Source organism: Pelodiscus sinensis, chromosome 2 (assembly GCF_049634645.1).
Source record: "Pelodiscus sinensis isolate JC-2024 chromosome 2, ASM4963464v1, whole genome shotgun sequence".
Lineage (NCBI taxonomy): Eukaryota > Metazoa > Chordata > Testudines > Trionychidae > Pelodiscus > Pelodiscus sinensis.
Genome location: NC_134712.1, coordinates 64,071,835 through 64,084,107, shown reverse-complemented (window position 1 = coordinate 64,084,107; position 12,273 = coordinate 64,071,835). Strand labels below are relative to the sequence as shown.

The following is a 12,273-nucleotide window of genomic DNA, read 5'->3' as shown; positions in this document are numbered from 1 at the left end:
AATTTTCATGCTGTGCTACTTAAACCATCAGTAAAGGAGTTTCCCCTCTGACAAACATAGTCTTGTGCAGTATTTTATTATTCAGGAAAACTCTCGGGAGAAAAATCAGAACCCATACATGGCCTTCATTGATTTGACAGGGATTCCATCTGTTGCAAAGCTCTGTGGAAGGTCCTGGACAGATTTAACTGCTCTCCAAAATGTATTAAGGTCCTAAGGCTTCCCCATGATCAGATGACTGCCATGGTTCCCTGTAATGGCCTTGTCATCAAAACTGGGGTTCAGCAAGGATGCATTATTTCCCCAACACAGCTTGCCATCTATTTAACAGTCATTTTGGGCTTTGTTAAAGACCACCTCCTCATTAGATGGACATTCAATACAAAGGGGATGGTGATGTCTCCGCTCAATGTCTTAAGTCCACAGGGCGTCCATTACTGATCTTCAGTATGCTGTTGACTGTGTGATCATCATGCACACAGAGAATGACTTACAGTCCATACTGGATTTCCTTGCACAAAGTTACTAAAGCCTAGTACTCTCACTCAATATTGAGAAGACTGAAGTGCTCTATCAAACTGCTTCAGGCCTTGCTCATGACCCACCACAAGTCACTATTGAGTGACAGACTTTGGATACAGTTGAGCACTTTTGCTACTGCAGTAGCCAGCTTTTTGAAAACACAAAAATTGATAGTGAGATGCTGCACAGGATCCAGATAGCTGCAGCGGCACAGGAGCCAAGCAAATAGAGCTGTAAACAGGGGAGTTTGAGTGGGAGTTTGTAAGGGGAGTTTGGATATTGGAACTTGTTTGGAGTTTGTTTTTGCCGTGGAGGGGGTGTTTTGGTTTATTTTTGTGTTCACCGGACTAATAGGATTTTGGTGAGAAAGTAGATAAAACACAGAGGTATTATTGGCCATGGACCAAGTAGTAGAGAACACAAGGGGGATGATTGGATGTGGTAGCTGCGGTATGTACATGATTCTGGAGGGGGTACCTGAAAGGAGTTTTGTTTGCATGAAGTGCCGCCTGATAGAGCTGATTGAAGAAAAGATCCGAGGACTGGAGATGCAGGTGGAAACTCTGGTCGAGTTTAGAAGGGGGTTTGAGCAGATGATGGGGCAAAGGCATGACGTGGCTGAAGGGGAAAGCTTAGATATACAGATGGAAGCAGGATCAAGGGCCTCAGAGGGGGGACTGCTGGGCGAAGAAAATGGACAGTGGAAGCATGTGACTCAGAGAACCAGGCAGAGGAAAAGATGGGTCAGCGAAGGAAAAATAGAGCTCAAGAACAGGTATGTGGAGCTAGAGAATGAAGAAGGGGTACAGCAGATAGATAATGAAGATGGAAGGGTAAGGAAGAAATGAAGAGTGGCTAGTTCCATAGATAAAGGGGAAGACTTAATGGTGACAGCACCAATAATGAGCATTAGGAAGATACAGGATGGGTTAAAGAGGATTACAAGGGAAAATAGGAATGTCAAGGACTTGCAGCCAGAGGAAGCTAGAGATAGACTAGAGAATTTCACTGTCACTAGGAAAAGGCAGGTCTATGTGATTGGGGACTCCTTATTGAGAAGAATAGATAGGCCTGTAACCAGAGCTGATCCAGAGAATAGAAGGGTGTGCTGTCTGCCAGGTGCTAAGATACGAGATGTGGAACTGAGGTTGAAGAGGATTATTAAGGGAGCAGGAAGGAATCCATTGATCATCCTTCATGTAGGAACAAATGATACGGCTAGATTCTCGCTGGAACGAATTAAGGGAGACTATCCTAGGCTGGGGAGGATGCTCAAGGAAATTGAGGCTCAGGTGATTTTTAGTGGGATTCTGCATGTTCCTAGAGAAGGGCAACTAAGATGTGACAGGATTATGATGATCAATAGATGGCTTAGGCAGTGGTGCTATAAGAAGGGCTTTGGGATGTATGGTCACTAGGAGGCATTTATGGACAGAGGACTGTTCTCTGGGGATGGACTTCACCTAAGTAGGGAGGGAAATAGACTTCTAGGATGGAGGCTGGCTCAATTGATTAAGAGAGCTTTAAACTAGGAATTTGGGGGAGACGGTTGGGAGATGCCCAGGTAATCTCTACGCCAGATTTTAACACTGAGAGGGAGGAAAACAAAGTAAGAAAGGATATAGCTGGGGGTAGGAGAATGAACATGAGGAAGGGTGGGGTGGATACTAGTCTAATAGGTCATATTGGAGGTATAACGTCCATGCCAAATTGGGTAAAGAATGTGAATGAGGCCAATCAGCAAAAATTAAGATGTTTGTACACCAATGCGAGGAGCCTAGGTAACAAAAAGGAGGAACTAGAGCTATTGGTCCAGGAAGTGAAACCAGATATTATAGGAATAACATAAACATGGTGGAATACTAGGCATGACTGGAGTACAGGTACTGAAGGGTATGTGCTGTTTAGGAAAGACAGAAATAAGGGTAAAGGTGGTGGAGTCACATTGTATATCAAAGATGAGATAGATTGTAAAGAAATAAAAAGTGATGGAATGGAGAAGACAGAGTCTGTTTGGGCAAAAATCACATTGGGAAAGAAAACTATCAGATCCTCCCCTGGGATAGTGCTTGGGGTGTGTTATAGACCACCAGGATCCAATTTGGATATGGATAGAGACCTCTTTAATGTTTTTAATGACGTAAATACTCATGGAAACTGCGTAATCATGGGAGATTTCAACTTTCCAGATATAGACTGGAGAACAAGTGCTAGTAATAATAATAGGGCTCAGATTTTCCTAGATGTGATAGCTGATGAATTCCTTCATCAAGTAGTTGCTGAACCAACAAGGGGGGATGCTATTTTAGATTTGGTTTTGGTGAGTAGCGAGGCCCTCATAGATGAAATGGTTGTAGGAGACAACCTTGGCTCGAGTGATCATGAGCTAATTCAGTTCAAATTAAATGGAAGGATAAACAAAAATAAATCTGAGACTAGGGTTTTTGATTTCAAAAGGGCTAACTTTAATAAATTAAGGAAATTAGTTAGGGAAGTTGATTGGACTAAAGAAATTATGGACCTTAAAGTGGAGGAGGCCTGGAATTATTTTAAGTTAAAGTTGCAGAAGCTGTCAGAAGCCTGTATCCCTAGAAAAGGGAAAAAAATTATAGGCAGGTGTGTTAGACCAAGCTGGATGAGCAAGCATCTCAGAGAGGTTATTAAGAAAAAGCAGAAAGCATATAAGGAGTGGAAAATGGGAGGGATCAGTAAAGAAAGCTACCTTATTGAGGTTAGAGCATGTAGGGACAAAGTGAGAAAGGCTAAAAGTCAGGTAGAGTTGGACCTTGCAAAGGGAATTAAAACCAATAGTAAAAGGTTTTATAGCCATATAAATAGGAAAAAAACAAAAAAAAGAAGAAGTAGGACCGCTAATTACTAAGGATGGGGTGGAGGTTAAGGATAATCTAGGAATGGCCCACTATTTGAACAAATACTTTGCTTCAGTCTTTAATGAGGCTAATGTAGAGCTTAGGGATAATGGTAACTTAACAAATGGGACTAAAGATCTGGAGGTAGATATTACCATATCCGAGGTAAAAGCCAAACTTGAACAGCTTAATGGGAGTAAATCGGGGGCCCAGATAATTTTCATCCAAGAATATTAAAGGAACTGGCACATGAACTTGCAAGTCCATTAGCACAAATTTTTAATAAATCTCTAAACTCAGGGGTTGTACCATTTGACTGGAGAATTGCTAATATAGTTCCGATTTTTAAGAAAGGGAAAAAAAGCGACCTGGGTAACTATAGGCCTGTTAATTTGACATCTGTAGTATGTAAGATCCTGGAAAAAATTTTGAAGGAGAAAGTAGTTAGAGACATTGAGGCTAATGGCAATTGGGACAAATTACAACATGGTTTTACAAAAGGTAGATCGTGCCAAACCAACCTGATCTCCTTTTTTGAGAAAGTAACAGATTTTTTAGACAAAGGAAATACAGTGGATCTAATCTACCTTGACTTTAGTAAGGCATTTGATACGGTACCACATGGGGAATTATTGGTTAAATTGGAAAAGATGGGGATTAATATGAAAGCTGAGAGGTGGATAAGCAACTGGTTAAAGGGGAGACTACAGCGAGTCATACTGAAAGGTGAACTGTCAGGTTGGAGGAAGGTTACTAGCGGAGTTCCTCAGGGATCAGTTTTGGGGTCAATTTTATTTAATCTTTTTATTGCTGATCTTGGCACCAAAAGTGGAAGTGTCCTAATAAAATTTGCGGATGACACAAAGTTGGGAGCTATTGCCAGTTCAGAAAAGGATCGGGATATCATACAGGAAGATCTGGATGATCTTGTAAATTGGAGTGATAGCAATAGGATGAAATTTAATAGTGAGAAGTGTAAGGTTATGCATTTAGGGATTAATAACAAGAATTTTAGTTATAAGCTGAGGACACATCAGTTGGAAGTAAAGGAGGAGAAGGACCTCGGAGTCCTGGTTGATTATAGAATGACTATGAGCCACCATTGTGACATGGCCGTGAAAAAGGCAAATACGATCTTGGGATGTATTAGGCGAGGTATTTCCAGTAGGGATAAGGAGGTGTTAGTGCCATTATACAAGGCACTGGTGAGACCCCATTTGGAATACTGTGTGCAGTTCTGGTCTCCCATGTTTAAGAAGGATGAATTCAAACTGGAACAGGTACAAAGAAGGGCCACTAGGATGATCCAAGAAATGGAAAACCTGTCTTATGAAAGGAGACTCAAGGAGCTTGGCTTGTTTACCTTAACCAAAAGAAGGCTGAGGGGGGACATGATTGCACTTTTTAAATATATTAGAGGGATAAATACCAGGGAGGGAGAGGAATTATTTAAGCTTAATACCAATGTGGACACAAGAACAAATGGATATAAGCTGGCTAGTAGGAAGTTTAGACTTGAGATTAGACAAAGGTTTCTAACCATTAGAAGAGTGAGGTTCTGGAACGGCCTTCCAAGGGAAGTAGCGGGGGCAAAAGATCTATCTGGCTTCAAGATTAAGCTAGATGGGTTAATGAAGGGGATGGTTTGATGAGATAACATGATCTTGGTAACTAATTGACCATTCATTATCAGTGGTAAATAGGTCAATGGAGGGATGATAGGAATTACTAGAGAACTTTCTGGGTGTCTGGCTGATGAGTCTTGCCCACATGCTCAGGGTTTAGCTGATCGCCATATTTGGGGTCGGGAAGGAATTTTCCTTCAGGATAGATTGGCAGAGGCCCTAGAGGTTTTTCGCCTTCCTCTGTAGCATGGGGCACAGATCACAGCTGGAGGATTCTCTGCATCTTGGGGTCTTCAAAGTATTTGAAGGCTTCAATATCTGAGATATAGGTGAGAGGATTATTCTGGGAGGGGTGGGTGAGATTCTGTGGCCTGCACTGTGCAGGGGGTCAGACTAGATGATCATAATGGTCCTTTCTGACCTTAAAGTCTATGAGTCTATGAGTCTATGACTTCCTTTGGAAAACTGCTCCAATGTGTTTTCACTGACCATGACCTACCACAGGAAACAAAGATTAATGTCTATAAACCTTTGTTATTCCTATATGCCTGTCTGGATGTGAAATCTGGGTGACCTATTGACAGCACCTCATGAGTCTGGAGAGTTACCAACAATGATGCCTCTGGAATAGCCTTTGCATCAAGTGGGAAGATATCAGCACTAACACTAACATCCTCACTGATGTCAATGTCACCGGCACTGAAGCAATGATCCTCATGAACCAACTGAACATTGTTGTGGATGCCAGACTCTCACTCGAGAAACAAGTCCTCTACTCTCAGCTCATCCATGGTTGGAGGTCCTGTGGTGGTCAAAGGAAATACTACAACGACACCCTGAAACTGTATCTTCAGAAAACTGATGTGGGCTTCACAAGCTAAGAGGAGCAAGCCACCATTTGACCCTAATGGCACCACATCCTCCATCAGGCAGTGGCTTGCTTCGAGAAGTGTCTTGCCCTCAAAGCTGAAAAGAGAGAGAGAGAAGGAAAGAAAAAGAAAAAGGTTTCTCTTAGCAGGAAGTTTAGGATCTGTACCAATGTTCTCACTGATCTTTTCCATCCATGTGCAGATTTTTTTCCATCCACGTGTGGAATACATTTTTATGTGCGCACTACCAGTAGAAATAAAATCCTAACCATGGGTGCTCTGCTAATCAACTGGGTGGCATTTGAATCTCTCCTCAGTGGCAGCAAAAGCTCACAGCTTACAGGAAATACTGGTCTGTACCTATTGCAGGTAGATCTATGGTTACAGAGTTGGTCCCCCGAGTCATCACATATGAAAATCTGTGGTAGGGATCATCCTTGAATTGATGCATCACCGACGATATTGATGATGACTATCCCATGTTGTTGGTCTAATTAGGTAATCATGATAGAAATGCCTCATACTTTGTCCATTCATGGCGGTGATTAGTACTGCTATAATTCATTCAGTTTTAATGTTTATTTTTTAAAAAGTACTTTCAGCACAAGCTTTTTTTTAAAAAAACTTTTTTTTAGTGTGTGTATGTGTATGTGTGTGTGTATGCGGCGTGTGCGTGTGCATGCATGCACGGAAAAGAGGGTTCCTGTGTGGATAGCACCAAAAGTTGAGTTAAGCTACTTCGATTTCAGCTATGCAATTAATGTAACAGAAGTTGTGTATCTTAATTCGACCTTCTCCCATTGCATAGATGTGCCCTTCTAGACAGATCTAATCAGAAGTGGAAAAAGTGTTTGGGGAGGATGAAAAATTTTGTTTTCCATGAGACTAATATCTTTTAGTCTTTATGATTTCTCCTGTTCACCCATAAGTCTTTACATACAAATGAATTAAATTATGTCAGACTACCAAATTCTGGCTAATGCTCTATTAATGATATAAAATGGATATCTAGCTCTGTCAGGCACTGATATAAAATAAATTGCTTCCTGCTTCTAGTATCACCACGCACTGAACGTAGGCCATGTTATAAGAAGTGTTCCTTTAAATGGTCTGAGATAAGTTATAGCCTATTAGTTCAGTTCTCTAACACATGAGATTGTATTTGCTAGCTGATATACTATTTCATTAATATAAACCCCCCACCAATGCTTTTCAGCTTCACATTTTCTGAACATATAGGCTCTCCTTGCTATAAGTCCAAGATATGTTCAAAAAAACTTGGAGTTATAGCAAAACAACTTAAAGAGGGTAATTTTTTCCTGTGGCTGACTTCCATTTGTGCAAATTAGTTTTTTGGGTTTTTTTTGGTATGACTTAAGAGCAGGAAATAGATGGACTTATAATGAACGAATCAGAATGGATGGAATGGATGTATAATGGGGTGAATTATAGTGGGGACATCCTGTATTGTAATAAAGACTGAAATATTAAATACTGAATGGTTTTTTATTGGATAATGCCATCTGAGAGGAAAGCTTAAGAATATTTTTTGATGTTGCTTTATTTCAACTGACAATGTACTGTGCAATAAGTAGCCAAATAGATTTATTATATCTTAATGATTTCAGTGCCCATTGTATGCCTCTATCTGAAAAGACACAAAACACTAGTTGTTACTGGGGGCTGGCAAACTTGTTTGAAAGTTTTGGAACTAACCAAAGTTTTCCTAGAAGCTAAGTAACCATTAATTGTGATCTTGGCTTTGCTGCTGATTTGCAATATAGCGTAGAGAAAAAAACTGCTTTGGTACACATCACGGCTACGTCTAGACTGGCCCCAAATTCCAGAAAAGGGATGCAAATCAGGTAAGTCAGCATAGGGAAATCCGCGGGGGATTTAAATATCCCCCGCGGATTTAAACAACCATGTCCGCCGCTTTTTTTCCGGCTTGGGGAAAAGCCGGAAAAAAGCGTCTAGACTGGCCCGATCCTCCGGAATAAAGCCCTTTTCCGGAGGATCTCTTATTCCTACCTTTCTGAAGGTAGGAATAAGAGATCCTCCAGAAAAGGGCTTTATTCCGGAGGATCGGGCCAGTCTAGACGCTTTTTTCCGGCTTTTCCCCAAGCCGGAAAAAAGCGGCGGACATGTTTATTTAAATCCGCGGGGGATATTTAAATCCCCCGCGGATTTCCCTATGCTGACTTACCTGATTTGCATCCCTTTTCCGGAATTTGGGGCCAGTCTAGACGTAGCCCACCTGTAGTACCTTAGTCTGCACATAGAACCACTGTAGTCAAATTCAAAAGTGATGTAAATAGTAGTTAAATTAAATATCAGTAAGTGTACTTTGTATGCTAAACGAGATAGAAGGAGGATGCAGCGGGAAAAGCAGCCAAAGGGAGTTGAAAGTAGGCTAGGACAGTCTATGTTTCTTGCTATACCTTTATGTGCATCTTACATCACTATTGTTGAATACATTGGGTCCTTTTTTTCTTCAACTTCAGTTTCTCCATCTCTAACACAGCACAAGCAAAAAGGTCCAAATCCACAAAGGTACATAGGTGCCTCAACCTCTGATTTAAATGTTAAGTTCCAGTTTTGGCTCCACAGCAACCCACAAAACTGCTAATGAATTCTGAAGACACGTTTGTTTCTGTCTCTGGGCCACGTACGCCACTGCCTCACTCCAGTGAGATGGCAAAATTTTCACCAAAGTACTCAAGATAGTTAAGTCCCAAGCAGACTATGAAGAGCAATGAAAGAATCTCAAAAAAACCTGAGTGACTGGCTAACAAAATGGTAGTTGAAATTCTGTGTTGATAAATACAAAGTAATGCACATTGGAAAACACAATTATAATTATACATATAAAATGATGGGATCTAAATTACCACTTAAGAGAAAGATCTTGGAGTCATTGTGGATAGTTCTTTGAAAACATTCACTCAGTGTGCAGTGTGTAATGGCAGTCAAAAAAGTGGACAGAATGTTAGGAATCATTAAGAAAAGGATAGAGAGTAAGACAGAAAATATATATTCCCTCTATATAAATCCATGGCATGCCCACATCTCAAATACAGTGTGCACATGTGGTTGCCCCATCTCAAAAAAGAAATATTGGCATTGGAAAAGTTCTGAAAAGAACAAAAAAAATTATAGGGCAGGGATGTGGAATGGCTTCCATTTGAGGAAAGATTAATAAAACTGGGAATTTTCAGCTTGGAAAAGAGACAATGAAAGGGGAACATGATGATAGAGGTCTATAAAATCATGATGAGTGGGGAGAATGTAAATAAGGAAGTTTTATTCCTTCTCATAACACAAAAACTGGGGTCACCAAATGAAATGAATAGGTAGCAGGTTTCAAATAAACAAAAGGAAGTACTGGAACTGCTTGCGAGAGAATGTTGTGAAGGCCAAGACTATAAAGTGAGTCAAAAAAGAATTAGAAAACTTCATGGAGGCTAGGTCCATCAATGGCTATTAGCGTTGTAGATTGCAGTGTTGTTCCTGTGATCTCTCTCCTCCCTCACCGAGGTACCTAAAAGTTAGCTGCCATGATGCTTAGTATTATTACTCCTAAATCTCATTCTAGATGGAAGATGGGGGTGCCCTAAGCTCTGCCACTATCTGTAATAGGTGCCTACATCTTCACTGTAGGGAGGGGCCGAGCTGTTTAGTAACTCACCAAAGGAGAAGCTGCTGCCTGGAGTCTAGTGGCTCAGGCACCAAAGATGTTCCTTGCAGGAAAGACTGATATGTCTTGTCTGCTTCACAGAAAACAGGGGAAGGGTTGGGTGGTACTGCTGCCCCCACCTCATTCTACCCTATGCATTTTAAACAAAAGGAGGCAAAAGGATTTGAAGAGGGGTATCCCATCTAGCCAGAGACTAGTCCAACCAATGTGCTATGATCAGGCTTTCTTAGAGAATGACAGAGGCTGGGCCACTTTGAGTTTAGAGGCCCTAACCCCAGACCCATGACGTATCTAACTTCTCATCCACAGGGTCATACTAAAACCAAAAGAATATATGAACATGAACACTGGAGACATTTATTTATTAACAATTAAGTCACGATACCAATAGCATGTGTATTAAAAATGTAACTTTAATTGTGAGTTTCCACTGCAAGCAAAACTTTTCATTTTAGGAATGCTTTGCTGGTTTTGTTGTGTGCAAACTCATTTATAATTGAAGAAAAATCTAATTTATGTGCAACATGACTGTTAATGTTAAACATTGCGAGCCCATTCAATCGCTTTTGTCCCATTGTAGAACGATGATAGTTCTTTACTTGTTTTAACACGTTGAATGAGCATTCAACTGAAGCCACTGATGACAAAAATATGTAAGGCAATTGTAATATTAGGAAATACAATTGACAGACCAAGATCAAATATTTCTTGAAGCAGTTCTTTTGCTTTGCAGTCCGATTTAAAGTTGGTGGAATGTATACGTTTTGGAAGACGATCTTGTCACAGAGATCTCTTGAAATTTTCTTGTTGTACCTTTGTTGAAACTGTTTAGCTGCTGAATATAGACCTTCATCACTTAGTTTTCTGAACTCCCAAAGAATCCAAAAAGGGTACAAATTTGTCGCAGTGACTCAAATTGATGTGTAAGACAAGATTTAATAATAACAACAGCAACAAAAAATTGACTTTCTGCATCAGATTGAGAGATTGTGTTTGGTGGAAAACTCAGATGAAATGTTAATACCCTGTTCTGCTGATTTGGACTCAGATAGGATTGCATCCCATTGATCACAAATCTTTTGAATATCTTTAAGAAGTCATTCAAGGTTATCCCTCTCAACCAGCATTCCCTCTAAGATTTTCCATCTATAAGTGGAGTGGGTTTTGTCTTGTGCGCCAACAATGAGGTCATGTGCACTTGTTTGTGTGTGCCACCATGGCACCCACCAGTTACTAACAAATATCTTGGATATATGTTGTAGAAGAAAGAATACTAAAACAAGGGATAAATAACACTATGCTGTGGCTATTCTCTGCTCCACCCCAGGGCCAATAGGGAGCAAGTGGGGGACAAAGCATGAGGTAGACCCAAGGGGCTGGCTAGGTCCAGTGTGAGGAGCACATGGAAAGAAACCCACAGCCAGGTGAGGGAGAACTGCACCAACTGAGGGAAGCATGACTCTTTCTTGAAGGCATTAGGATCAGGACCAGAGCAGTAAAAGAGAAATTAAAAATTATTTTTTTTTGTTTAAAAAAGTGTGGGCATGGTGAAAAAAGTGAAATCACTACCACTCTTTTTACCACAAAGCTATTTTAAAACTTCTTTAATAAGAGCTAAGCACTCAGCCTGTGTTCTCTCCCTCTAACTTTCCAAAAGAAAAGAAGGAACGGTCCTCAATAACAATAACAAACAGCAGCTGCATTAAAGCAACACTGTTCACTTCATGCTCAGAAGAGAACACTTTAGCTCCTCCTCTGGGTTAGCAAGACCAACCACTTTCAGCTGCACTTCTTTAGTTACAAACTATAGAAATGGTCCCTGAAAGTATAGTCTTAACAGGACACTGCTTGAATACATACATGCATGTTCATAAGCTTTCTGCTCATGGTGAATGTTCTCAGGCAACACTTAGAAAACTGAAGAACAAAAATAATCTTAATGAAGTGCTCATCCACCAGATTTAGAAATCTGTACATTAGAACATGCTCCATGTCCCTATTTACAGAAACAGACTCCTCTACATCACATGACTGTTATCAAACACAGAGGATGCTGACAGGTCAGATCTCTTTAGTAATCTCTGCAGCTGTTTCTTTCGCTTGCTCTCAGTCTGCTCTAAACACTTTTGCATGATGATAATGGTGGTGGTTCCATGTTACTGGTGGCATTGCACTAAATAAGTGGCTCTCAACTTTATAGACAACTGTACCTCCCTCAGCAGTCTTATTTATCTTACATACTACCACGTTTTACCTCATTTAATAATTACTTACTTACAAAATCAGACATAATACAAAAGTGTGAAAACTCTGCTAGCTGTTACTGAGAAATTGTTTGCTTTCTCATTTTTACCATATAAAAATAAAATAAATCAATTGAAATATAAACACTGTTCTTACACATCAATGTAGAGTATATAAAGCAGTATAATCAAGTCATTGTCTCTATCAATGTTAATATGTTACAATTTTGCTCATGCTTTCTATGTAGTCTGTTGTAAAATTAGGCACATATCTAGCTGAATTTATGTACCACCTGGAAGAGCATTGCATAGCTCCAGGAGTATGTGTACGCTGTTGAGAACCATTGTGCTAAATTGCCCTTATTCACAGAACTAGTGCCACTTGAACCAAGGCATTCTGAACAGAGATGTCCCATCCAAAGGATGGTTCAGGGTGTGGGGGAGGGG

General features: G+C 40.4%; 1 non-coding gene across 1 annotated transcript; it reads right to left on the bottom strand.

Annotated features, from left to right (window-relative positions):
* Positions 1-11,200: 11,200 nt before the first annotated feature.
* LOC112546288 (small nucleolar RNA U3) lies at positions 11,201-11,418 on the bottom strand. The gene has a single exon (XR_003089945.2). It is a non-coding gene; the product is annotated as a small nucleolar RNA U3 (small nucleolar RNA).
* Positions 11,419-12,273: the final 855 nt, after the last annotated feature.